This window comes from Pipistrellus hanaki (assembly GCF_964339955.1).
Source record: "Pipistrellus hanaki genome assembly, chromosome: 1".
Lineage (NCBI taxonomy): Eukaryota > Metazoa > Chordata > Mammalia > Chiroptera > Vespertilionidae > Pipistrellus > Pipistrellus hanaki.
The window spans coordinates 40202589-40230420 of NC_140503.1; the positions used below are offsets into that span (position 1 = coordinate 40202589).

The 27832-nt window shown below is 50.5% G+C and overlaps 1 protein-coding gene and 1 long non-coding RNA gene across 2 annotated transcripts in view; one reads left to right on the forward strand and one right to left on the reverse strand.

Moving 5' to 3' along the window:
* LOC311624814 overlaps nt 1-23054 on the forward strand; it is a 654664-nt gene extending 631610 nt beyond the window's left edge. Inside the window, exon 4 of the long non-coding RNA XR_014795386.1 lies at nt 20005-23054. This is a non-coding gene — a long non-coding RNA (uncharacterized lncRNA). The remainder of the gene's footprint in view (nt 1-20004) is intronic.
* The window catches only part of CORO2B (coronin 2B), a 127155-nt gene that overhangs the window by 74359 nt on the left and 24964 nt on the right, over nt 1-27832 (reverse strand). The window lies entirely within an intron of this gene.

A 27832-nucleotide genomic window follows, 5' to 3' on the forward strand; every position in this document is an offset into this window, starting at 1 on the left:
CAGCATTGACAAATAGTTATTAAATACACAAATGAGTGAAGGAATAAGAGGACAGGAATAAGAAACAGCGACTCTCTCTTCCCCCTCAAAGCCTCCAAAGCCCCCTTGGTGCTCCCAGAGCGCACACCTTGTCCGCCCCTTATGGGATCTGCAGGATCAGTTACCACTTGTCAGACCCAACCGGGGCGAAAAGCCGGGGAAGGAACGCCTGCCTCTCCCCCCTTCCTCCCCGAGGCCCAGCTTGTCCTCCATGTGGTCCTGACACGAAAAGTCTTCCATGGAAGCACAGCCTGCCCGGACTGCAAAGGGCCCTGGGCCCACTAAAACCCAGGACACCAGCGTCTCCTTTCACATCCTGAGGTCCAGAAGGGGAGGTGACTTGTCCAAGGTCACACAGCAAGGTCGCCTAATGGCCAAGGCACCCTGTAAGCCTCCTGTGGGAAAGGGGAAAGGGGGTGGGGAGAGGGAGGGGGAGGACATGGCGCTGCCATGCTACCTCTCTCAGCAGACAGACCCGTTGCGGTTTCTGGGTTGGGCAGGCCCCGCCCAGGGAAGCACCCACCGCCCACCGGGCTCTGAGTTCTATATTGCTCTGCCCACCGAGGGAAGAGGGGTGGAGCGCAACGCACAGGCCCAGCAGGTGGTTTCTATTTGCAGCCACTGAGCCCAGTCTTGCCAGACTCCTGACCGATTTTGAGGAACCGAGGGCCCCGCTGGCCCAGGGATGGCCTCCTACTCACATCCCTTCACCCACAGATTGGCAGAAGATGAGATGGATGGTTCGGGGCCCGTGGAGAGGGGGAGTCGAGCAGGAAAACCTTGGACAATGAGGCTGGGTGTATATCTGTAAGCTTGCACCCTGGGGAGGGAATCTGAGTCTCCTGGGGTCTGAGTTTCCCGGGGTCTTTGTGAAATTCAGGCTCCTGGGCCCCATTTCATGCCTACAGGACCCCACTCTGGGGCTGGGCCTAGGAATCTGCATTTCCACCAGGCTCCCTAGTGAACTGTCTGTGGACCGACAGCATGGGCATTATCCGGGAGTGGATTAGAAATGCAGAATCCTGGGCTCCACCTGGGGCAGAGGCAGAATCCACAGCTTAACAAGATCCCCAGGACTGCAGGTGTGTTGAAGCTGAGAAAGTGCTCTTCTCCAGTGCACCTCAAATTTGAACGTGCATCAGGATAATCGGGGGAGCTGTTGACACAGATCCCTGTAGGCTGGGCCTGGGGATGTGCAGGTCTAACCATTGGCAGGAGATGCTGAAGCCACTTCAGTCCCTGCTCTGTCCGGCAAGGAGAGTTCTGCCCTCCGAAGCCCTACCTTTGTGACTTTCCTAAGTCCCTTTACCCTCTGAGCCTCAGTTTCTCCATCTGTAAAATGGACATATAATTCTTACCTTTTCCCTAGGATAGTTGTGAGGTTCTGGTGTGTGTGAAAGTGCTTTGTGAACTACTACACAAATATTATTATACAAATCAATTTGATTAATTAATCAACCAATTAAAAAGGACTTTAGGTGATCTCCTTTGACCCTGACGGCCGCCCTGCCTTTCAGTGGGTCAGTGGGAGAGCTGGGCCTAGAGCAATCCCCGGGGGCTTTATCCTGCATCCCAGACTGCCGAGCACGAGACCAGGCATGCAGTAAGCGCTCAGTAGGGGCCAGTGGGATTCCACCAAAGACTCCTGGTTCTCAGCCCGATTCTCTTCCCACTGCAGTCTCTCTTGGTTAGGTAAGGCTAAGCAACTTTTTTTTTTTTTTAATATATTTTATTGATTTTTAACAGAGAGAAAGGGAGAGAGACAGAGAGCTAGAAACGTCGATGAGAGAGAAACATCGACCAGCTGCCTCTTACACACCCCCTACCGGGATGTGCCCGCAACCAAGGTACATGCCCTAAACCGGAACCGAATCTGGGACCTTTCAGTCCACAGACCAACGCTCTACCACTGAGCCAAACCGGCTTCGCCAAGGCTAAGCAACTTTTTAAAAAAGGTTGTTTGACAGTTGGGGTCAAAAGGCCAAGCTGAGTAGATGCCAGGCACAGGATTTTGCAGTGACACAGCAGACTTCAGAGCCAGACTTGAGAGGCCTTCCTCCACTCCCCTCTGCCTCCGTCAGCAAATGAGGAGTCTCGCCTGGCTGCCCGGATGGCAGGAGGTCCTGGCCCAACCCCAGAGGGAGGGAGAGCCCTCTCCTCAAGGACGGAGCCTGAGGAGGGAAACAGGAAGGGAAGTGCATGCTTAGATGTGTGTCCTGATTTTTCACACTTTGGGCTCAAATCTTAGGTGCACATGTGCTCGGTGGGTTAAGGGTGGTGCAGAAGATAGCAGGGGTTCTCGCCAACGTTTTGGTTGAGATTCTAGAATAAAATAGGCCACTATTTGATGGCCCTGGGCCAAATAAGAGGTGGCCTCCCGGAATTAAGATGGCCAAGGGTATTGGCCAGACAGGATGGGAAGAACCAAGCTGGCCCTGCTCCCTCCAGAGGGGGGACATGGATGATCTAAGCAGCACAGGCCACTAAGAAGCCTGGCCAGCATGACTCAGTGGTTGAGCATCGACCTCTGAACCAGGAGGCCACCATTCAATTTCTGGCCAGGGCACATGGCCGGATTGTGGGTATGATCCCCAGTGTGGGGCATGCAGGAGGCAGCCGATCAATGATTCTGTCTCATCACTGATATTTCTCTCTTCCCTCTGCCTTCCTCTCTCTGAAATGAATACAAATACATATTGGTGAGAGGCAAGCAAACTGTATCAGAGGTTGTAGGAAAGACATTCTAGGCCTGGGACAAGATGACTAGTGACACAGAGGCCCGACTGGAGATGGACCCTACCATCGGGGCCAAAAAAACAAAAAAATGGACCATGAGTTTGTCAGCTGCAAATTTCAGTGGCCGATGCCCAAAGAACACCCTGGGATGGGTCAATCAGCCACACCTCAGTGGACGTCAGCTAGGACGTTTCTAAGGATGGCACAGAGCCAGAGGACCCCTCCCCTGATACCGAGGTCACTGAAGCCCGGCCATCTATAACCCAGATGCCTTCGGAACAAAAGCCAGAGAAGGAGCCCTGCACGATGAGCCCTTTGGAGTCACTCAAGCAGAAGCCACATGACCCCAGAGGCTGGGCCGTTACATGACAGGACTGTTTACATTACTGAGTCAGACTGGCTCCCCTGGATGAGGCTGACTGTGTTTATCACCATGACCCTGAGAGGTGGGGCTCCTGATGAGATCAGATCAGCTTCAGAGAAAGTAAGGAATCTGAATCTTCTTTGCATGCAAGTGGCCAGGGCAGTCTCACCAGGCCGTGAAGGCTGTGCACTGCATGGCTGCACCATGTGGACAGTGCCCCATGGAGCTATGCAATGTGCGTGTGTGTGTGTGTGTGTGTGTGTGTGTGTGTGTGTGTGTGTGGCGGGGGGAGGGGAGTAAGGGGGACACTGCAAGTCTCTTCACAATGAAGTGGCTGCAGAAGCAGGAGGTGGAGTCAGAGAACTCATCGCCATCCCAGAGGCCAGGCTTGAGCAGACAAGATGGCCGGGGGATCCCGCACATGGTAGCTCTGAAACCAGCCTTCTGACGCCCAGTCCCATGGCTGCCCCTGGGAGGCTGCCTGCTGGTCACTCGCTTGCCTCCCGTTACTAATGGTCAACAGAGAGAGTCTGTTTCTTGCGACCAAGAGAACTCACCTAAGCCATGGGGAGAGACTATGGCCTTGCCAGGGCAGCTGCTCTGGGCCATTCCAGCAGCCAGTCTACACCAGCAAGGGGAAGTCACTCATCCCTGACGGCTCAGGATAGGAGCTCTCTTTGCCCAGGGATCACACTTTCCCCGGAGTGCTCGCTGGTGTTGAAAAGTGAATAAACTGGCCCCCATGTACCTCTGACACTGTTCGAGGACTCACCCTTCCTGAGCACCCACAGCGTTTCCTGGCTGCAGCTCCCGGTGGGCACTTGGTTACACTGGATGGTCTGATGGGTTCTCCTACGCAGGAGAGAATGCTCTGCAGGCTCTAAGCTGGGCCCGCATGCCAGCTCTGAAGCCTGACAGTGCAGAGACTCTGACATTAGGCAGGCCTGGGAGGGTATTCTAGTACCCCCACTTACTAGCTCTGGGCCCCACACACCTTGGACAGGTTCATTTGTTTTCTGGAACTTGCATTTCCATCCGTAAAAATGGAGGCTAGCATGCCCACTCCTCAGGGCAGTTTCCACCCTCTTGGTGTCCCTCAGAGGGTCCTGCACACCCTATCAATAACCAATGACTGGGTAAGACGTGACTGGCCTTTTCGAAGTCAAGCATCACTTCGGAATGGTTCCATGACTCCGCTCTGGGTGTTCCCTGGGAGCAGTGGGACAGCTGTCCCCACCCTTTTCCACTTACTGCCATGGCAGGAGGGCTCTGACTGTCCCAGGACGCCTCCCACTCAGGAGTGGCCCTGTGATCCGGTCCTGTGCTGGGGGACTTCTGGGAAAAGTTTTTTCTCTTCATAAAAGAAAACACATAAGAAAATCCCTTTCTTGATATACTGGCGGACACACTGCTTCCTGCTTTTGTTTGCATTTGAGACAGGAAAGCCCGGGGCTGTGGCAGCCACCTTGGGCCCATGAGGTGACAAGCCCATGATCAAAAGCCAATATGATGAAGTCTAGGATAGAAAAAGTCTAGGTCCTCAATGACTCTGTGGAGCCACAAAACCAAGCCTAGGGACGCCTCCCTCTAGGCCTCTTGTTCAATAAGCCATACAGATGCCTTCCGCTTGAGTCATTCTGGGTTGATTTTTGTTGTTATTTGTAGCCAAAAGGGCAGAGGGTGAAGAAGAAAGGGCAGGAGGCAGCAGATGTATGAGTCTTTCAACATTATATCTCCTGAGGTCTCGATGTCTCAGAGGCTCTGCCCTCACCGCCAAGAACTTGGAAATCATCGGAGGCTCTGCCCATGGCAGCAGGCCTGCCCCTGCCAGAGGGCAAAGGGAACCTAGGGCCCCTCCGCTCCCTTCCCAGGTTTCCTCTCGTCTCTCAGCAGAGTGCCTCGGGGTGGGCTGTGCAGTTGCTGGAAGATGCTGGAAGAGCCGCACAGCTCGGGGGTAGGAATGATGGCCATGGGAGTCGGGGAGCGGGGAGGGAAGCCATAATCAGATTCAGACTGCCCGCTGCTTCACAACCACCCACACGGCACCTCCCGGGTCCAGCAACACCATTGAGACTTTATTCCTCTGAGGGCTGTCATTATGACAGAAACCATGAGGAGGCGGGGCGGATATGAAAATGAGGTCATGTATGTAAAACATCTGGCACAGGGCCTGGTGGGCAATGGCAAACACCAGCACCCTTGCCTTCCCCTCCCAACATAATGGCATGTGGGTGACAAAACACGGCCATTGGGCAGCTGCTAAAGGGTGGTGGTGCCTCTGTCCTTTTGGGATTCTTAAAAAAATAAATAAATAAATATATATATATATATATATATATATATATATATATATATATACCCAGTATTTTCCGGCATATAAGACGACTTTTGAAACGAAAAAAAGCCTGCTCAGATTGGCCAGAGTCAGAGAGGCGGTCTATTAAAAAAAGAACTGGTGTTGCCTCGGAAGTGGGGGTAGTCTTATACAGCAAATATAGGCCTAAACCTATGTTTTAACTGTAAAATTAGGGGGTCGTCTTATACGCCGGAAAATACGGTGTGTGTGTGTGTGTGTGTGTGTGTGTGTGTGTGTGTATATATATATATATATATATATATATATATATATATATATATATATATTATTGATTTCAGAGAGGAAGGGAGAGGGAGAGAAAGGTAGAAACATCGACGATGAGAGAGAATGATTGATCAGCAGCCTCCTGCACACCTCCTACTGGGGATCGAGCCCACAGTTCGAGCATGTGCCCTTGACCGGAATCGAATCCAGGACCCTTCAGTCTGCAGGCTGACACACTATCCACTGAGCCAAACCAGCGAGGGCTCTTTTGGGATTCTGGCTTTCTGAAGGACTCTTTCTGCTTTCCCTCATGGTACACACACACACACACACACACACACACACACACACACTCCTGGCACCTACCCTTCCGCTGGTCCCTGTCCACTTCATGAGCATATTACAAAGTCCATGAAGTTGCCCAGTGCTCAGCCTTTCCATTCACATCATTTCCTCCCAGTCTCAGTCCCAGGCTGCGTTCCAGCTTCAGGCCCTCCTGGTCACTACGCAAATCCAAGCCATCCCACTGGCACCTGCAGACTCACCTCTGCAGATAAAGTCTCTCTTTCTACTCACCTCTCCCCTGGAGTCAGGCCACCCCAGTCTGTAGGGCACTTTTGTGAAAATAGCAAAAGGTGCCCCTTCCTCTTGGCAGGCCCCGCTGTGGGCTCCGCGGTGAGCAGTGCACGGGCTGAATGTCAGCCTCCACGTCTCCTCTCCCAGGTGCCTTCTCGCAGGCACAACTCACACAGCTGTGCGTGCGGCCACGCGTGGGCCTCTCCCATTACCTGCCAGTGTTTCTGACCTAAATGCTATTCTCGGACATTGACTACAGAACCTCCAATGTGGGGCGGCCCCGCTTAGGGGCAACAACTGTACAAACACCAGGACCTGCTTAGGCTCCCCAGCCCACTCCCATGGCTCACCCAGGACCTCCTCCGGTCTCTTCTCTGCCAGCGCCAGTTAAAGCCACAGGACCTCAATTCCAGTTCATTCCTCCCGCCCTGTCTGGAGGTAAATCACACAGCTGCCCTCATGTTCTCATCCCAGCCTGCTCAGAGGCCTTAATCCTCACAACAACCCAATGAGGTAGATGCATTATCTCCCCCTGATTAGAGGGGAGGGAATCGAGGCACAGAGGTTAAGTAACCTGCTCGAAGTCACCAAGGGACGGAGGGATTTGAACCCAGGCCTTCCAGCTCCACGGAGTGTGCACTTACCAAGCAGACTATGGGGCTATCGTGGGAATTAAACGAGATAAAGCATGCTTGGCACACAGAAGACACTCAATATATGGTCATTATGCTAAGGCATCGTTATTGTTGGACATTTATCATCATTATTACCCATTGTGCAGTGCCCACCCTAATCAAGCTGCCCCTTCTTCCCTTCTCTCCCTCCCTGCAGCGCTGATGTGGCTGCATTTTTAGGTGGTGGATGGGAGTCTTGGTATTTCTTATAGAAGGTTTCCTGCTGGGTTTCCAGTTTGGGGGGGGGGGGGCAGGGAAAGAAAATCTGGGTACATAGGAGAGGGCAAATAAATGCCCTTGGCGCAGAGCCTCATCAAACTGATGGTACATGAACACACAGCAAGTCACATTGGCTATAACAGGATGGGGCTGGGATATTGGGGTAAGTAGGGGGTATGGGGCAGAAGGAAGCCATCCCCATGAGCCTGGGGGTCTTGGGTGGGGAAGCAGATGAAAGAAGATCAGGCTGCCCCTGAAAGATTCAACAGCAAATAATCACTGAACCACCTGCTACAATCCCTGAGGCCAGTGCAAATGCCACTTCTTCCAGGAAGCCTTCCTAAATGTCTCAGTAGAACCAAGTCCTTCCTCTCCTCAGAACACTTTGTATTCAAGCTCAGCCCTGCCCATATGCCTGCTTTGTTTCTGATTCACAGGGCAACGAGGCTGAATGTCTTTTTGACAGTAGGCTTGTGGGGAGCAGGGGCCAGGTTTATACTATCTGTGTGTACAGCAGAGGCTTCACGCGTGATTGTTGAGTGAACAGCGATGAATGACTCAGGTCCCACCTGCTTTGGGCTGCTCTGTTCTGTGACCTCATCACTGCAGAGCGCTAGGGGGTGGGCGAGACCTCCCAGCTGGCCTGCAAGGCAGACAGGAGCGCCTGTGGAAGTGACAGGATGGTGGGGACACCGCTGTTCCTCTGCACCGGGAGGAGGGCAGCGTCTCTCCCCAGGACACCTTTCCGTCACAGCACCTCCCCCCAAACCATCGTCCCGGCCTCCTCTCCCACTGACTCCCTAAGCTGCAGCCAGACTCATCTCACCGTCCAGGCGCGTGGCTCTCTCCCTCAGGAATGTTCCAGATCAGGGTCGGTGGTAGTTACACAACCATGCGCCGCTGCTAAAACACAGACTTGTGCGCTCCAGAGGAAGGCTTTTACTGCATGCTAATTATACAGTAAACCTGGCTTTTAAAAATCCCTTAAAGAAACATTAAATGGATAAAGGAAGTTGCATAAAAGAAACGGAGGGGGTTTTCCAGGTCAGAGACCCCTAAACCCTGTTTGGTGGCACAGGGAGACCTGGGCCCCTCTCCCTCGCAGGGGCACACGATGAACCCCACTGTAAGGGGCCTTAGTGAGTGTAGGGAAAGGGTCCCTGGGCAGGCTGCCACTGTCCTGTGGTGTCCCCACTCTGGGTAGATGTGGCCGTTAGTCACCAGCATTGAAGTTTATAAAAATGGAGACCACCCCAGATCCACTGAATTAGGATATCTAGTGGGGGGATAGGGTGGACCCCAGAAACCTGGCAGTCTGGTGTTTAAAAAGCCCCAGAGATGCACAACTAATATTTGAAAAACATCATATATTGGTTTTAGGCCCCAGAGATAGCAGTTCCTCGTATGAGTCCCTGGCTGGGGAAACACTGAAGACTAAAGATCTGTGCATCGCCATTAGCATTTGTGTTAGAAACTGTGTTTGCTGTCGATTTTTAATATCTTCCCTTGATAGGGTGCTTCAAGCACCCTGACAGGGATTACCTCATCTAAGCCGGCAGCTGGCTGTTTGTTTGTTTTTTTTTCCTTTTTTTCTTTTTCTTTTTTAATTGATTTTTTTTTTTTTACAGAGAGGGAGGAAGAGAGAGATAGTCAGAAACATCGATGAGAGAGAAACATTAACCAGCTACCTCCTGCACACACCCTACTGGGGATGTGCCCACAACCAAGGTACATGCCCCTGACTGGAATCGAACCTGGGACCCTTCAGTCTGCAGGCTGACGCTCTATCCACTGAGCCAACCAGTTTCGGCTGTTTTTCTTTTCTTAAAAAAAAATAGAGATAGATAGATAGATATAGATATGGATATATATATATATATATATATATATATATATATATATATCAAAAAGGAAGGGAGGGGGAGAGATAGAAAAATCAATGAGAGAGAATCATTGATGGACTGCCTCCTGCACGCCCCTATTGGGCACCGAGCCCACAACCTGTATGCCCTTGACCAGAATTGAACCTGGGACCCTTCAGTCTGCAGGCTGATGCTCTATCCACTGAGCCAAACCAGCTAGGGCCAGCCATCAAGAAACCTGTTTGTGCTCCCTGAGCCCAAAGGGAAAGTGGCTTTTGGAATCTGGGACGTAGACAGGGAGGGGTGGGCTGCTCCAGCACCACCTCCCATCTCCCTCTCAGCACAAGGTACAAACTGGGGTGACCTGGAGCAGTGACCGCGCCTGGGTGCTGCCTGGAGAAGCCCAGCAGGATTTCCAGAGCAAAGGAACCTGCGGGCCGCCCTTCCCGCCAGGAGTCCGCCCCAGAGCTGAGACAACCATGGACATCATCCGGGACGGCCTCAGCCACACTGCAGCTGGGAGAGGCTGGCCTCACCCATTTCTGTCCCTTGGGGATGGAACGAGGTGGGGCTGAGAGGAGGTTGTGGTTGGGGAGGGCTGGCGGTCAGTCATGTCAGCTTGTACAAGTTAGATACTCCCTGGATTCCCACATGACCTTCCAACCATGTGCAGAGGGCCCACAGTCTCGCTCCAGCTGTTTCAATTCTGGCCCCAGTTCTGCCGCTCTGGCAAGTCTCAGGGCTCAATCCAGAGGCAGCGCAGGGTGGAGGTGAAAAGAACTGGGCCATTCCTTGCTGTGTGACCCAAGCAAGCAACATCATTTCTCTGAGCCTCAGTTCCTTCATCTATAACGTGAGGATGATATGAATAATGCTTACGGCACAGGGATCATGTGAAGACTAGATTTCATAAAGTATACAAGTCACTTGACACATTCTTGGCCTTTATACATTCTACTGTCACCCGGCCAGTGTGGCACAGTGGTTGAGCATCAACCTATGAACCCAGAGGTAACAATTTGATTCCCAGTCAGGGCACATGCCCAGGTTACAGGTACAATCCCCAGAGGGGGCATGTAGGAGACAGCTGATCGATCTCCCTCCCTCTCTAAAATCAATAAAATTTTTTTTTTAAATTTAGCTGTCATCATCACCACCACATCCTCAGCTTCCCAGTCAGTTAAGAGGGAGCAATGCTAATCCCTGGCCTGCCTGCCTCACAATGGTGCTGTGAGAGAAGGTCAACAAAACTGTAAACTCTGTGCGAACAGGGCCTGGGTCTCCTTGTTTTCCCGATGCATCCCCAAGATTTAGAATGGTGCTTGTCAATAGCAGGTGCCCAGCAAATATACACTGAGTGGCCAGATTATTATGATCTCTGAATGTATAATAATCTGGCCACTCAGTGTATATCCTATATAATAAAAGGCTAATATGCAAATTGTCCCCTGGACTAGGAGTTCAACCAGCAGGCAGGTTGGCCAACTGCCCATGTCCCCTCTCCTTGGCTAGACTGGCCGGCACCCACCCATGCACAAATTCATGCACTGGGCCTCATATAAAATGTACTGAGTGGCCAGATTATTATGCATTCAGAGATCATAATAATCCGGCCATTCAGTGTAAATGAATGAATGGATGGAAGGATGGAGTATGGGGATACACCTTGTGACTCTGAAGGCACTCCACAGGGGTGAGCTGCTTTTGTTTCTAAGGAGTAGTCAGTGATGTCCAACGACAGAATGGACTGTGTTGGGAGGTGGAGCTCCTTATCACTGGAAGCAATTACAGAAATTGGAAGGTCTCCTGGCACAGGTGTCAGAGATAAGACTCACACAACAGGTTCAGGTTGAACTGGATGACACCTCGAGAGTCCTTTCCAACTCAGTGAATGACAGGCTCACTCTTCACAAACCCTTCCAGCCAACAACAGCCCTCAGTCAAGTCTTGTCTAATAAACTCGTACTCAAAACCCATCATCACAACCTGATACGGTGATCATATTCTCCACCAGGATGGACGGTCTCAAAAATACACTCACGTCCATACACACTTACTACTCACTCAGCAGTTGCCACATCATCATGATTGAAAGAGTAGCTGCTAACGTACTGAGCTCTCATTACAAGGTGGGCTGTGGGCTAAGTCCTCCTCCCACGTGGTCTCACTGAATTCTGACTCCTAAGAGGAAGGGCTCATTATCCTCATTTTATTTTTTTTTAAATATATTTTATTGATTTTTCACAGAAAGGATAGAGAGCCAGAAACATCGATGAGAGAGAAACATCGACCAGCTGCCTCCTGCACACATCCTACCAGGGATGTGCCCACAACCAAGGCACATGCCCTTGACTGGAATCGAACCCAGGACCCTTCAGTCTGCAGGCCGACGCTCTATCCACTGAGCCAAACCGGTTTGGGCTATCCTCATTTTAAAGATGGAAAAACCAAGGCTCGGAAATGACTTGCCCAAGGTCACGTGGCTGGCCGGAGCAGAGCTGGGCTTTGAACTAGCTCTGTCTCCTCCACAGCCTATCCTCTGGAGCCACACTTCCTCCCAACCACAAACTAACAACTCAACAAAGCCCGTCCAACTGGTTCTCACAAGGTTGCTTCCAGCCCCGTCATCGTCCCAATCTTTAGAGGCAGTGGAACCAATTGGGCAGCCCACCCTCTGGGAAAGACAGCCGTAAAGTCAAAGGCACAGCCTCACCTCAGGTGCTCTGGGCTGGTTTAGCCAGGTTCATGCAAGTTTGAGGACTCCTGCTCGCAAATGGTTCTAACCCACCTTCGTAGCTCATCTCTGCAACCTCAGCCCGATATTGCAGCCCCCTTCCTGGTCATCTTCTCCTCTTTGCCTGACAAATCCTATTCCAAGGCCCAAGTACAGTTCAGATGTCCCCTGCACTGCAAAGCCTCTGGCATCCCTGCGAGGGAGAACTCACCACTCCCTCCTCTGCGCTCCCTGCATAACACTGGGTCCATCGCTCCACTCCGCCACTGCTGTACTCTGGCTACTTGTTATGTGTCTGCCTCCCTCGCCAGGCGGGGTCCCCCGGGATCAGAGCAGCGTCTGAGTCGGTGTGAGAGTTCACCTGTGAGCACCACAAGACGCCCCATAAAGACTGTGGTTTCATTACCTATGGTCAGGACGGTCCCCACACGGGGTTCTGGCCGGGTTCACGGCGGTCACACAGTTGAGAATGTTCACTGCTGATATCATCCGTCTGCAGCGAACAAGCCCATTGGCGAGCAGGCGAGGAGAACATCTGGCTCCCTCAGAAGCCAGAGCTGCCTGGAAGGGAGCAGCGTGACGCTCCGTGGAGCAGGGCCAGCAGGCGGCCCTGCTTTCACCCCGCGACCTTCTGCCATGTGCCAGGGGGTTTCATCACAGAGACGGCTCCCTCCTGACCCTGCCCGGCACACGTGGTGGCAAGGCCGGGTGATGGCAGGCCCACACTCTCTCTGGGCCTCAGTCTGTTCTTCAAAAACAAAACAAAACAAAACCAAAACACAGCAGACACAGGAACCCCTGCGGTGTCTGCCTTGTAGGACTGGGGTAAAGGGGAATGAGTTAGGAAAAGACAGGAGGCCGTGGAGAGAAATATACAAATGATTCCAAAGAAAGATGCAGGGCCAGCCGGCCGGCGTGGCTCAGTGGCTGAGCATTGACCTATGAATCAGGAGGTTACATTCTGGGATGTGGGCTCGATCTCCAGTGATGGGCAAGCAGGAGGCAGCTGATCAATGATTCGCATAGTTGATGTTTCTATCTCTCTTTCCCTCTCTCTTCCTCTCTGAAATCAACACACACACACACAACACACACACACACACACACACACACACACACACACAATGCAGGGCCAGATGAGGTTGGAAGGGAAAGGCTTAAAATAACCTATAAGACCCACAGACAAGGGCCTTCCGTCATTTTCCAGGCACGAGGTTGAATTGAGTCAGTATTCTCCAAACTTCATAATCTGTTTTCCAATACGCTTTTGCATCCCTATGACAGCGGTCTCTGGGCTGCTGACCTGGGCGAAGAGATGCTGCCGCTGGCTCCTCGGGTGTCCCTACCTCTCCTTGAGCCCATCTCCTATGCTGATGCCACTGTGATCGTCCCCAAATAAAGCTGTGATCTTGTCACTTCCCTTTCTCAAACATGTATCCTGTTGTTCTCTTACCTCCAGAGTAAAATGAAGTATTTCCCGGCTGTTTTTTCATGCATCCCCATAAACTATTTCCACAGTATCTTTCCGGTCACATCTCTAGGAACCTCATATTTGGATCTCAGGGGGACTGCCAGAGTTCCAATCTTGTACCATTTAGTAGCCGTGTAACCCAGAGCAAGTTATAGAACTTCTCTGAGTCTCAATCTCTTCACCTCTAGCCTAAAGAGTTCTTGCCTCATGGGATGATTATAAGATGAGATTGCCGTGAATGTGGCAGCCCAGGAAAAGGGCTGCTTAATGCCGGACACATGCGAGCTCATATCTCCTGGCTGAGCTCATGCTGGTGCTTCAGTCTGGCTGCCCTTCCCTTTCTGTTGACTGGAATCCCATCATTCATCCCGACCCAGCTCAAGTGCCACTTGAACTGGTGGCCTTTCCTGATTTTCTCAGTCAAAAGAACCCATTCCTTGCTCCCTTTTCCCACTTCACCTAATTTATATGCGATGTAATAAATGCCATTGTATGCAACACTCAACCAGTATTTCTCACCCTGGAAGGTCACCTCCTACTGGCAGGTTATGAAATCAGGGTGATAGGTTGCTACCAACATTTAAAAAATGAAACAGTAGAAAATATCAAAGTAAATGGCAGGACTTTGGTTTAGTATGCATAATTGTGTGTGTGTGTGTGTGTGTGTGTGTGTGTATGCGCACGCGCACACATGCACACTCATGCTCTTGGTCTTGGTCACAACATAAAATTATTTTATTTATTTATTTGTTTGTTTGTTTGTTAATCCTCACTTGAGGCTGTTTTTCATTGATTTTTAGAGAGAGGGTGGAAGGGAAGTGAAGAGACACAGAGAGAGAAACATCAATGTGAGAGAGACATATCCATTGATTGTCTCCCACATGCACCCTGACCAGGGCCAAAAATTGAGCTTCAACCCAGATATGTACCCTTGACCAGGTTTGAATCCGGGACTATTCAGTCCACGGGCCAATGCTCTATCCACTGAGCCAAACCAGCTAGGACATAAGATTATTTTTTTAACAAGAGTTGAGCTACAAAAATATCTAAAAGCCACAGCAGGGATTAACTGTAGGCTCCTGAAGGGCAGGGACCAAGCCAAGTTTACTTCTGTGTTCCCAGCACTTTGCACAAAGCATGGCACAGTGTGGATACTCAATGAACATTTACTTAAGTTGCCCAGACTAGTGTGTTTACTAGGGTATTCCAGGGGCACAAGAGTCATCTCTGAACCCCCATGTTCAGCCACAACGTCCAAGGCTCTGTTTAGGCATAGGACCCACCCAGCAGGATGGCAGCCACCCAGTGGGATTTCAAGATCAAGGGTGTGGGTGGAAAAGAGCAATATGGCTTTGTCCAGGCTCACCCAGGACCCTCTTTCAGCTTCCATCAAATGGGAACAATGATGCCAGCATTCCCCACCCCCCGAGAAGAGAACACAGTGAGGAAAGGCCTAGAGTTCATCTGGTCCTCCTCTTTACATCGAGTTTGCTGAGGACTAACACACAAGCACACACTTATACACACTTACACGCATACACACAATTCACACAGAAACACACCCACAGACACATACGCATGCACACACACGTTACTCTTCATTTCAGAGGTGGGAACATGAGGGCCCAGGAAGGGCAAGTAGATAGCACGTGAGTGGCCACCTGGAGCTGGGAATAGAACCATGTCCGTTAGTTCTCAGACCACGCGTGAAGAGGGCACTAACGAGGCATTAAACAGAAAAATGCTTAGAGAACCATGGACAGTCCCTTTCAAGGCCCAGCTCCAGCACCTGCAGAGACATGAGGCCACAGTGGCTAACGTGTCTATCTCCTCCCAGGCTGCCCCTGGGTTTCTGGCCATCCCCATCCATTGGTCCCCCAGGGCTACCTGTGCCAGCACAGCACCCTGCCCAGCTCTGTAAAGCTGGAGGGAACCGATGTCATGTGAAAGCATGGGCTTAGAGGCAGCCAGATGGGCTGTAACTTTGCCCCAACAATCCATGAACCACTTTCTGAACCACTCTGAGCCCTGGACCCCCATCTGGTAACCAAGGTTACTGCTCTCCACTCCATGGTTCATGGAGGATTAAATGAAGCAAGGTACCTTAAGTACCTACTAAGTGTGTGTAAACTTAGCTCCTTCCTTTCCCCTTCTCCCTTGAAACCTTTCATTTCATCCTCAGAGATTTCTTCTAAATAAAAACAAAACACATCTGACCACCGTCTTCTGCTTTAGCACCTTCAGTGTCCCTACACTAAGAGAATAAAGACCAAACTCTAGCCCAATACTCAAAATGGGTTCGATCCTATTTCTTTCTCTCTTCAGCCCTTTTGTCCATCGATGGGATGGACCAGTCACCTATCACCTGGGATCACAGATTTTGCTGAGAACGAACACACACACACAGAGCACACAATTACACACCCAGCACTCTCCCCTCAGACTTGCCTGCCCCACATTCTCCTTTCAAAACCCTATCCCAAAAGCAGACCCATGTGGTTGGAATTAGTCTGCCTGTGGGTCAGGTTCCAGAGCCCAATGAACTCAGCACACTGTGTAATCGCTCCTCCGGGGCCAGCCTGTCATTCTCATGAGATCGTGAGCCACTGTTTCCCTGGCTGCCTTGAACGTGAAGTAGGCCATCACTCCTCCTTCAGCTAGGAAGGCCTGCAGTGGCGCCAGGGACACCTCACCTCTCTCCTCTTGGAAGCCCCACTGCAAAGCCCATCTCCTGGGCAGCAACCCCCACCATCCCACCCTCTGGGCATCCAGTGCCTGGTAAATAAAACTCTGTGGGGGACCAAGCCCTCACCCCACCCGGCTCCCACACACAGAAGCTTTGTCTGAGCTGCTGATGCATAATACATGGGCGCAGGCCTGGACCAGCCGCGCGCCCATCTTGGACAACAGGCCCGTCACTAAGAGTCTGTGAGGGGCACAGCCAGGACACAATGTGCTCCAGTCAGAACGGAGGGCAGTGGAGAAAGGGCCTGCTGGGACCCTGGAACCGGCCCCTCCTCCAGTGCACAGTACGGGGGTGGAGGGGAAGGCGGTCCCCAGAGGCCCCCCAGGCGGGGGGGGGGGGGGGGGGCGGGTAGTGTCCTGAAATCCTCCCAGCCACTTCCCAGTGCAGCCTTAGGCCACATCCCTGACTCTCAGGCTTAGCTGCGTGTAAGCCGCGGGTTAGGGTTAGGGTTAGGGTTAGGGTAACATCCCTCAGGTAGAGACATGGACATGGAGGTGAGTCACACTACATGACAGAGCAACAAGAGAGAAGGAACCTGGGCTGCTCACCATTTTGAAAAGAAGAGCCACCTTAACAGTCTGGACACATACCTAGACTATGAGATGTGAGACAAAAATAAACTTTAGTTTTGTTCGTGCCACTTTGGTCTTTATTAGAGCAATCCAAGCCATGTCCTAACCAAAGCACTGTTTCATGACCCTGGGGTAGGGGGAGTGGTTAAAGGGGTTTGGTCTTTGATATTGAGAGGCGAGTTCAGATAAAGCATACAAGCTAGATTAAGGCATCTGTACCCGTCTCTTCTGGAATTCTTGGGGAAGAAAAGCAAGCAGCGGGTTTCTCTGAAGAGTTGTTAGGAGCTTTGGTTAAGTTAGGAATTGGAGTCCCATGTCATGCTAAACGTGGCCACACTAATCCTTTGTACACTCCCAGGAGTATTTAGTGGCTCTGACATCTTACCTGGGTAAGAGATGCCAAGAAAGCTGTTCCAGGCCCCAAGAATCAGAAGTGGGAAGCTAGGGCCAGCTACAAACCAGCTAATGCCATCTGTCTCTCCCCAAATGCTGGGAACTCCAAGGCTATAGATCAGTAGAGCTGGAATGATGCCAAAGATCTTCCATTCGCACTCCTCATTGACAGGGAACAACTCTGAGTTTGAGGAGGGGAAGTCATGTGTTCGAGCTTGTTTAGAGAGCAAATTATCAGCAGGCCAAGACTTGAACCCAGGTTTCCTGGCCTCACCCAGTGCAGTGCTTTGCTAGACTTTGTCTCCAACTACTGAAACTTCAGGGTATGCAAATCTTACCAAAAAACCTGCCCTCACCCCAACAGCTCTCCTGCCACCCCAGACGGCACACACTCCTACAGCATCCATTCCAGGATTTGAGGGCTCTCTTGCAGCACTAGGCATTTCTCATTTCCCTCCTCTATCCTATTCTCTCTCCTATTCATTCCTCTCTCTCTCTCTCTCTCTCTCTCTCTCTCTCTCTCTCTCTCTCTCTCTCACACACACACACACACACACACACACACACATCCTAATAAGTAAATGGAGTTACTTACAGCAAAACTGTCCTTATGATCATCATTTCAAAGTCTATGCACAAAGAACTTCATAAAAAATAAGAACCTGGTAAGTGTAATGCCCATCTTTATTCCTCTATAATCATGTTGGTCCTTGCCAATATGTATATGTGTCTGCATCGAGAGCCTTTAAGATCTTCGTTCATTTTGTCTCATTATACCTATTCCTGGGAATTAACCACAATAAACAATTAGCATGGTGAACACACTTCACATATAAGGATATTTCTTTAAAAGTGGAAAATTGGGCCCCATCAACGTGGCTCAGTGGTTGAGTGTCCACCTAGGAACCAGGAAGTCATGGTTCAATTCCCGGTCAGGGCAAATGCCTGAGTTGTGGGCTCAGTCTCCAGTTGGAGGCATATAGAAGACAGCCAATCAATGATTCTTTCTTATCACTGATGTTTCTATCTCTTTCTTTCTTTCCCTTCCTCTATGAAATCAATAAATGTATGTGTATATATATATATATATATATATATATATATATATATATATTTTTTTTTTAAGTAAAAAGTTGGACTCATCTAATTGCCCAATAAGAGGCTAGTAAGATCAAACATGCTTATGTTCTTATGACAGACTATATATTATACAAGCATAAAAATCATGTTTTTGAAGTATATCCAGATTTAATCAAATCTAATTCAATATAGGACTGGCCTTTATTTTATGTTCTTCTGAGAAAGAAAAACATGTAATAATTAACTATGGCATGCTATCAATTGAAGATATATCCCAATTTCAGAGGTCACAAAATGTGAAATATAGCATAAATAATACCATGGGAAGTGCTCCTTATACAATGTTATAATATTAAATGCAAAATATAGGTATATTCATACATACTCATACGTACTCCTGGGTACTCATACATACTCATAGAAAAAAACACAGTGAAGGGTAAAGCATCAAAACACAAAGGCTGGGATCCTGGGAGGGAAGGATAAAGGGTGATGTTTTTTTTTCCATCTTTACATGTTTTTATTTTCCAAATTTCCAGAATAAGCATGTCATTTTTACAATGTGAAAAAGATATTCCTTTAAAAATAAATGTGAAAGTGAGTGCAGGGGAGCAGGTAAAACCATGCTCCGCATGAGCATGTCTGCAGACAGAGCCGGTTCCCAGAGCCGCGCTCGGGCTGCGGTACTCCCTCGAGCTGGAGACCCACAGTTGGCTTCCCTTCGTTGTTATTCGGTACAGGGAATGTTTCCCAATTTTCTGCTAACACAAATAAATCCTTGTACGAAATACTTCTTTTATTTTCTCTCTTGGGCCATTTCCTTGGCCGCTTCCAGGGTGTGGATGGAAGGTGCTACCTGGCATCTCTGGATGTTAGCTGGCATCTCTGTGAACTGGAGTCAAGGGGTAGGTGGTTCTAAGGCCCATTTTCACTCTGATGTTCTGTTTCTACATGTGAACATTCTGGTCCACCTGACAGAACCCGAAATGTGTTGGCTGCTGAGCAGATCACCGTACTCTGTAAGGTGATAAGCCATTTTAATCCGTGAAACAAAACTTCAGTTCTTTGAGAGATGGGACCCTAGGAAAGATGTACCTTCTGGTATAGAAGATGGATGCAGGATATAGTCTGAGACCAGCTTTCCACAAACAGAACTTAAAGGCACAGGGTCTCATTAGGAAGGGGGAGGGAGGATGGAAGGATAGGAAGAGGTGTGTAGGGTGGAATGGAGGCTGAAGAAAATGCAGAAGATCATGACACCGAAGAAAAAGGCATGGGAGAGGAGACCCGGGGCCTGGGAGACAACCTTCTCCAGAGAAAGCAGCAAGCTTGAAACGAGGTCTCCTGCCTGCAGAGCCAGGGAAATGCCAACCACTGCCATCTTTGGCTGCCATACCAAACTTCCTGGAGGCATTGGATCAGTAGGAAGAAATCCAGGAGGCGGTGGGAGTTGAGCAGTGTGCAGATGGAGGATTCTTACACAGATCCGCATCCACCTGAGGATGTGCCTGGCCGTGCCCATGCCCAGCAGCCCCAAGGGACCAGCCAACATTCAGGAACTGTCAAGGGCATCGGACTAGGACGAACAGACTAAGGGTTGAAGAGTGACTCTTTCAAGTAACCTTCCATCTCAGGCCCTCCAGTGCTCAGTTTCAGTAAGTACTAAACCCAGTGATCTGTAATGTCCCTTCTGATTTTGACATCTTAATGGTCCAGAGGAGATGACAGTCAAGTCATTTGTGTTTTTTAATTTTATTTTAAAATAATAATTGTATATATGTAAGGTATAAAAAGTATTTAATCTATATATAACAGTGAAGTGATTACTGCAGTCCATTTCACTATCATATCAACCTCGGCACACAGTTCCATTTTTTGACATCAACTCTTCAAGAAAATTTCCAGTATTATTACAGATTATTAGCTAGAGTCATCATGTTCTTCATTAGACCTCTAGACTATTCCTCTTACATAACTGCAACTGTGTGTCCTTAGACCAACGTTTCCCTCACCTCCCTGCCCGTGGTAACCACCGTTCTGCTTCTTTGTATTCAACTTTTATAGATTCCACATAGAAGTGAGATCATGCAGTTTTTTGTCTATGTCTGATTTATCTTCCAATTTCATGCATGGTATTGCAAATAGCAGGATTGCCTTTTCAAAAGCTGAATAACATTTCATTGTGTATATACTGCATTTTCTTTTTTTAAAAAATATATATTTATATATATATTTGTTTTGTTTTGTTAATCTTCACCTGAGGATATTTTTCTATTGATTTTTAGAGAGAATGGAAGGGAGGAGAAGAGACAGAAACATCGATGGGAGAGAGATGCATCGATTGGTTGCCTCCCACATGCACCTTAACTAGGGCCGAGGATTGAGCCTGCAACCGAGGCACATGCCCTTGACCGAAATCAAATTCAGGACCCTTTAGTATGTGGGTTGACATTCTATTCACTGAGCCAAACAAGCCAGTGCTGCATTTTTCTTTATCCATTTTTCCACTGACAGACACATCTGAGTTGTTTCTGTATCTTGGCTATTTGAATAATGCTGCAGTGAACATGGATGCAGATAGCTCTTTGAGGTACTGATTTCACTTCTTGGATATATTCCCAGAAGTGAAATTGTGGGATCATATGAGAGTTCTAGTTTTAGTTTTCTGAGGAACTTCCATACTGTTTTTCATAATGGTTGCACCAATTTACATTCCCACCAACAATGTACAAGGGTTCCCTTTTCTCCATGTCCTCGCCAACAACAACCTATTTTTTAAAACCATAACCATCCTGATGAGTGTGGGGAAATAGCTCGTGGAGGTTTTGATTTGCATTTCCCTGGTGATTAGTGATGCTGCACACCTTTGCATACACCTGTAGGCCATTTGTATACCTTCTTGGGGGAAATGTCTAGGCAAATCTTTTGCCCATTCTTCAAGTATTTTGTTTTTTTGCTATTGAGTAGTGTGAGTTCCTTTTATATGTATATTTTAATATATTTTAATTGATTTTTACAGAGAGGAAGGGAGATGGATAGAAAGTTAGAAACATTAAGGAGAGAGAAACATCGATCAGCTGCCTCTTGTACACCCCCCACTGGGGATGTGCCCACAACCAAGGTACGTGCCCTTGACTGGAATCGAACCTGGGACCCTTCAGTCTGCAGGCCAATGCTCTATTCACTGAGCCAAACCAGCTTGGCTCCTTTTATATTTTGGATATTAACTCCTGTTCAGATATATGGTTTGGAAATATGTTCTCTGTAGGAAACCATTTTGTAGATGGTTCCCTTGCTGTGCAGCCTTTTTAGTTTGATGAAGTCCCACTTGTTTATTTTTGCCTTTGTTGCCTGAGCTTTTTTCCAAAAAAATCACTGCCAGGGCCAACGTCAAGGAGCTTACTGCCTATGTTTTCTTCTGGGAGTTTCAGGCTGTCATGTCTTATATTTAAGTCTTTAGTCAATTTTGAATTAATTTTTGTGTAAGGATCCAATTTCATTCTTCTGCATGTGGATATCCAGTTTTCCCAGCACCATTTATTGAAGAGACTGCGTCCTTTCCCCACCATGTATTTGTGGCGACCTCATAGAAAATTAGTTGACTATATATATTGGGTTTACTTCTGAGCTCAAGTCACTCACTTTATTCACCACAACTACTGAGCATTTTACTTGTGTGAGGCACAGCATTAGGACCACAGGAGCTGCACAGAGGAAGGGGAGGAGGAAACCACACTTCTAGAATATTTACTAGTTGTCAGGCATGGAGCTACCCTATCACTAGTGACAACCCTAGGAGGCAGGTATTATATTTCCTGATCCGATAGGCAACGACTGGGAGGCTCAGACCTGTTAGGTCATCTGCCCAAGGTCACAGAATGGCAAGTGGTTGAGTGGAGAGGCCAACCCAAGTTAACTCACGAGGCCTCATCTTCCCTCTGAGAAAAAGAGGGCCACTGTTGCCTTCAAAGAACCCACAATCCCATGAGTGTTTGAGTTAGATAACTACGAGTTTGAGCAAGAGTCAGAACAATGCCTGATTGAGGAGGACGGAGAGATGGGGAAGGAGCTGAGGAAAATCCGGCCTGGGAGTCTGCCTGGGCTTGACTCAGATTCCAGATTCAAGAGCAGAACCAGGGGCCAGAGAGGAAACAGCACAAACAAAGGCATGAATGGAGAGAGGGTAAAGGTCATGGGCCATCAGGGAAAGAGCAAGGAGTCTGTTGTTGCTGGAACAAGGGAGTCTGGAGATCAGCGTGGGAAACAAGCCCCAGAGGATGCAGGAGGCCGGCAGCAAGGGGTCTCGGATGTCAAATTAGGATCAGCAGTGAAGGGGTGCACCCGGGACCTCAGGCAGCCCCCAGCCCTTCCGGCACAGGGTCGTGAGGAAAATGTAGGCCCTCAGGGTAGGCAGTGGTGCAGCACTTGCTCTGTAAACCAGGCACTGGAGACCCCGTGCCATCCTGTGGAGCCCCAGCAACTCCTACAAGCTGCATCCATCCACATTTCCTGGGGGCTCCCGGCTGGGGCCAGAGGACTGCAGCTCCCTGAGGACAGCACTCCTTCCGGGCAGATATTCAGTACCTAGCCAGGAAGAGGTGCTCCATAAATATTCCCCTAGTTAATTCTGAATCACGCATGAAAACGTCACCACATTTATCTTCTCTCGGTGCCAGAGTCTGTGGCCTGGTTTCTACCAAGAAAGCTGCGGGGTGGAAGGGAGAGGCTGGTTGCACAATTCCAGGGCCCCTGGGGATGGGCTAGCTGGCCCGTCTGGATGACTCATACGGATTCCAGGTCCAGCCAGCGTATGAGCGGACCTCTTCGCACTCCCCGCCCCATTCCATCCTGTCTGCCATCATTGCCAGTGAAGAGGCCCAGAAGGCCCATCCACATGGCGTGTGGCGAAAGGCAGCTCTCCAGCCCCATGTCCTCATCGCCTGACCCCAGCTCACCCCAGGGCAACGGAGCAGCAGCCTCCACCGGCAGCTTTCATGCCTCTGCTTCAGTCACACAGACGCTCTGGGGAACGAACAGCAGGGAGGGGGCCAGTGGCGAGAACAGTGGGGCCAGGCCTGGCATCGGAAAGAGCTGGGAGGCCGGCAGCGGAGAGGAGATGAAGACCCCAGTGACTTCCATCTCCACATCTTCCCCAGCTGCAGGAAGTCTCCCACCACAGGCAGTCCGGCTGCTCTTGTGCTGGGCGGCTGCCAGGCGGGAGGCAAGGCCAGGCCCCCACGTTCAGAGAGTTCCCTTCCTTTCCCTCTCCATCGCCCCTGCTCTGGTTCAGGCTCTCGTTACCTCATGCTGAGATGCCTGATGTGGGCCACAAACGGGTCCTCTGTCCCACAGCTCACGCGGCCAGGCCCTCTTCTCACATGCAGGCCCCGTGGGGGGAGGAAGAAAGATGAGACCTGTGGGCCTGGTGTGACCCTGTTCACAGGTCCTCTCTCCCCTCTGGAAGCAGGGGCTCCAGCCAGGGGACGCTGAGTGATGAGGGCGTAGTACATATGCCCCGCAGCACGGCTGCGCCCCGTCCTGACAAGGCCCCACACTCAGGTCATTCCTGCTGCCAGGGTTCCTTTCCCCTCTCCCTGCCCCGTCTGCTCACCCCCTAAGCCTGCAGTGCTCGCCTGCAAGGCTGTGACTGCAAGTCCGTGTCCTCTCTGCGGCCCTTGAGGACGGGCCCGAGTTTGAGTTCTCTACATGCCTGGCGCTGAATAGGAGTTTGAGCGAATAACTACTTGTTACAATGCAGTGAATGGTTAGATGGAGGGCTGGAATGGTGGACACGGGAGGCAGATGAGGATGGTGAGGAGGAGGAGGATGAAGAATCCCAAGGCCTCTCCCGGAGCCCCTTCACTCCCACCGTGGGAAGTGTGGGCATGGGCACGGGCACCAGGGAGTCTGAACAAAGCCTTGAGGTTCCAAGAACAAAGTCTTGAGGCTCCAACCATTCGGGATTCACACATTCTGGTTCCTGGGAGCACTCCCCCTCCAGGAGAGGAGGAACTGGGGAAAAGAGGGGAGATGTTTCCTGACCTTTGATCTTCAGATCCTGCTCCAAAATCCCTTCACTGCACAAAGAGCCAAATCCTTGAAAAACAGAAATGCACCAACACACACACACACACACAGAGAGAGAGAGAGAGAGAGAGAGAGAGAGAGAGAGAGAGACAGCGCTGAGCCCCGCCAGCCTGTGGTCAGCATACACAGATGGACCTGGCCAGGGGAGCTGTCCCCAAGGCCGAAGGCTTCCAGGAACCAGAGCGTTGCTGGCCTTTCTCCCAGGGGCCTGGACACTAACTACTGCCCCTCAGGTCTGGCAGTGGGCAGCCAGCCACGGGAGGCCAGCCCTTGCTCACTTCCCCCTTGAGCACTGCCTGCCTCTGACGGCTAGCTCTGGGCCTGCAGCGGGCGGGGCGAGGCCACCAGGCCTGGTTTCGGTTGCCTCCATCCAAGGGAGGGAAACACTGGCCGGGGGGAGGCTGCAGGAAGAGTGGGAGAAGTCCTCTCGCAAGGGCAGCATGGCACCCCTTCCCAGGCTGTAGGCCAGGAGCTGCAGCTGAGCCCTAGGGTGGCCTCTGTGCACACACAGCCCTTCACTCCCAGGCCCCAGCTTCAGTGGGATGCTAGGCTGGAAGGCATTTTTTTCGTTGTTGTTTTAACTATTTCTATTGATTTTTAGAGAGAAAGGGAGAAGGAGAGAGAAACATCGATATGAAAGTGAAACATTGATTGACTGCGTCCTGTACACCTCCTACCAGGGATTGAGCCCAAAATGCAGGCATGTGCCCTGACCGCTTGGTGCATGGGACAGCACCCAACCACTTAGCCACACTGGCCAGGGTTGTGTGAGGCACAGCATTATATTTATTGATTTTATAGGCATTTGGTTTTGACCGAAAGATAACGAAGACCCTACGGTCTCAGGAAAGGCAGGGACAAAAACATCATGTCTGTTCCCAGAGACGGAGCCTGACAGACCTCAGGGGAAGGCTGACGTGACAGCCAGAGCAGCACTTTTTGGAGAGGACTCAGGCGGGTTCCATGGGCCCTCCCCTGGAATCTGAGACAGGAGTGACCTGTGTGGTTCTGGGACCAGGTCACAGAGGTCAAGCTTCTCCTGCCTTGTTTGCTGGAACACTCGTGCCAAGTCACCCTGCAAGAGAGCTGACTGCTCGGAGGCTGCCGTGCACCTGGGAGCCCAGGCCACACAGAGATGGCATGTGTCCATGCTCTGATCCACAGCCCGCTGCGCCCTGCCTTCAAACCATCCCAGTCCGGGCACTAGCCATGAGAGTGAAGAAACTTCTGGAAGATTTCACCTCTCAGATGTTCAAGTCACTTCCCAATCATTTGTGTTTTCCAAGCTGAGACTCCAGACGTTGTGAAACGGAGTCAAGCTATCCTGGTGTGCCCTGTCTGCATGCCTGACCCACAACAGCCAGGCGGCCCCTTGCCAACCCTCTACCTGCTCCAGCGCCCAATATCTGTCTCCAGCCTGGTGAGCGAGGGAGAATGCCGGTGGGGGGGCGGGGCGTTTGAGGAAGACACCTCTCTGTGGTGTCCTTTCTGTGGCTCTGAATTAATCCGAATGGATGGAGGACGTACAGGGCACCCACAAGCCCCTGCTCCCTGCCAGCCGCTCCAGGGGATGCCAAGAGTGCCTTCATGCCCAGCCCTCTGTTCAAGGAACTTACTCTCTTCCCGGAGTCAGACTGGGGCTGGCCAGAGATACTGGGGACAATGCCACCCCATGTCCAGTCTTGCTCCAGACTTTTCCGTGTCTGTCCCAGTTTCAAACATTCTGCCACACTCATCCATGAGCTATCAAAACATCTCTGCCATTTCACTGTTTCTATATCCAATTCTGCACTTTCACCCAAAAGCCATGCAAAAATCCTGCAGACCGTGTGCCAGAATTTGGGGTATGGAAAATGTTTACTTTATGAAAAGCGACTGAACAACTATTCTGTTCAGTTCACCAGACCTATAGCCTGTCGCCCGCGTGTCCAGCCCTGTGCTGGGCTCTGCGGGGTGACTGAGTCATGGAATCCCATGCTGCTTGTCCAGAGCCACGGCCTCATGCCTGCCCTCTGGATGGCAGCTGATGGAGTGACCTCTCCCTCCTCCTGGACCTTCCCCTGGCCACACCTTCTCTGAAGGCTGTTCTCCTTCTCAGTCTCAGCCATGGAAAAGTTCTAGCTCTCCCCTAGCCCCTTCTCTCAGTGTAACACCCTCCCCAACCCCGCAATGGGCCAACCCCACCTCAGAGATTCTGATTCATCTCTTCCTTGCCTGACGTCACCCACACTCAGAGACCTAAATGCCATCTACAAGCTGACGGCTCCGACATTTCCACCCCCAGCCTGGGCCTCTCTTCTGAGCTTCACATCCATTCATTTGGAGTCTCCCCAACATCTCTGACCTAGCATGTCGGGAACTAACTACTGATCTTTTCCCCACCCCAATCTGCTCCTCCTCTGCCACCGTCACTCCCAGCAAATGGGACTGTCGTCCACTCGGCTGCACATCCCACAACCTGAGAGGCACATGTGAACCCCCTTTCTCCCGGGCCCACCCCTAGGTCCCGTCATGCCTCCCTTCACTTTCCAGTCTAAGAGCATCTGTGTTTTCCAAAGAACTGTTACAGTTATCGCCATGGCGTGCATACAACTTGGTAAGCCACCTTTTCCCTCAGCAGGAGCATTCCTCCACGCGGGGAGGGCATTCCGCTGTGAATTTGAACAGCAGCAGAGTGTTTCCTTGAACAAATGCTGCCTCGTTTACTTAGCCGGTCCCTGTGGTGAGACCTTTATGGTGCCTCTACGTCTCAGTTGCTACAAATAACGTGTGACGAGCATCTCTGTGCGCAGAGCCGTCCCTGCCTTTGGATCGTTTCCTTTGGACACCTTCCCAGCAGCGGGATTACTAGGCCACAGGGCACGGACATTTTTATAGCGTGTGATGCCAAACTGCTCTCCCAAAGGGTGGTATTCCTTCACTTTTGTGTGTCTTTGATAATGGCTTATACAATGGTGGGACCTATGGTTCTTGGGCACCTGGGAATTTAGAGCCCCGCCCCTTTGTTTTTAAGGGGAGGGAAACGGGAAAGGCGTTGGCGAGCTTAGTCCTAAGGGTTTTTTAAAAATATATATATTTTATTGATTTTCTTAGAGAGAGAGAGGAAGGGAGAGGGATAGAGAGATAAAAACATCGATGAGAGAGAAACACCGATCTGCCACCTCCTGTACATTCCTCACTGGGGATCGAGCCCACAACCTGGGCATGTGCCCTGATTGGGAATCGAACCAGTGACCTCCACTGAGCCACACCAGTCAGATTCCTTTTTAAAAGACTTCTTAATGTTTTGCTTAATCTTCTCCTAATTATCAATGTAATAATGTACCTTGTAGAAAGCCAAAACACGGAATTGTGTGACCAAATAAAACAAAAGCGCCTATTATCCCACCTTCCCAGAGTTCCCTGATGACATGCTTTCTGAGTGTCAGATGCTGGGATGAGGAGCCCAGGGTGAAGGTGAGGTTGTTGTTTTCATCACGGCATAGACATGTTTAGACCCTGGCCTTTCCATGATGCTCCCTGGAAAGGGCAAGCACATGTTCTGGTTACACTACTGAGATCAAATCCTGCCCGTTACCACCACGTTTAAAAAAATAACCATCTGCCCGGCTGGTGTGACTCTGTGGTTGAGCATCAACCTATGAATCAAGATGTCAGGATTAGATGCCCAGTTAGGACATATGCCCAGGGTTGCAGGC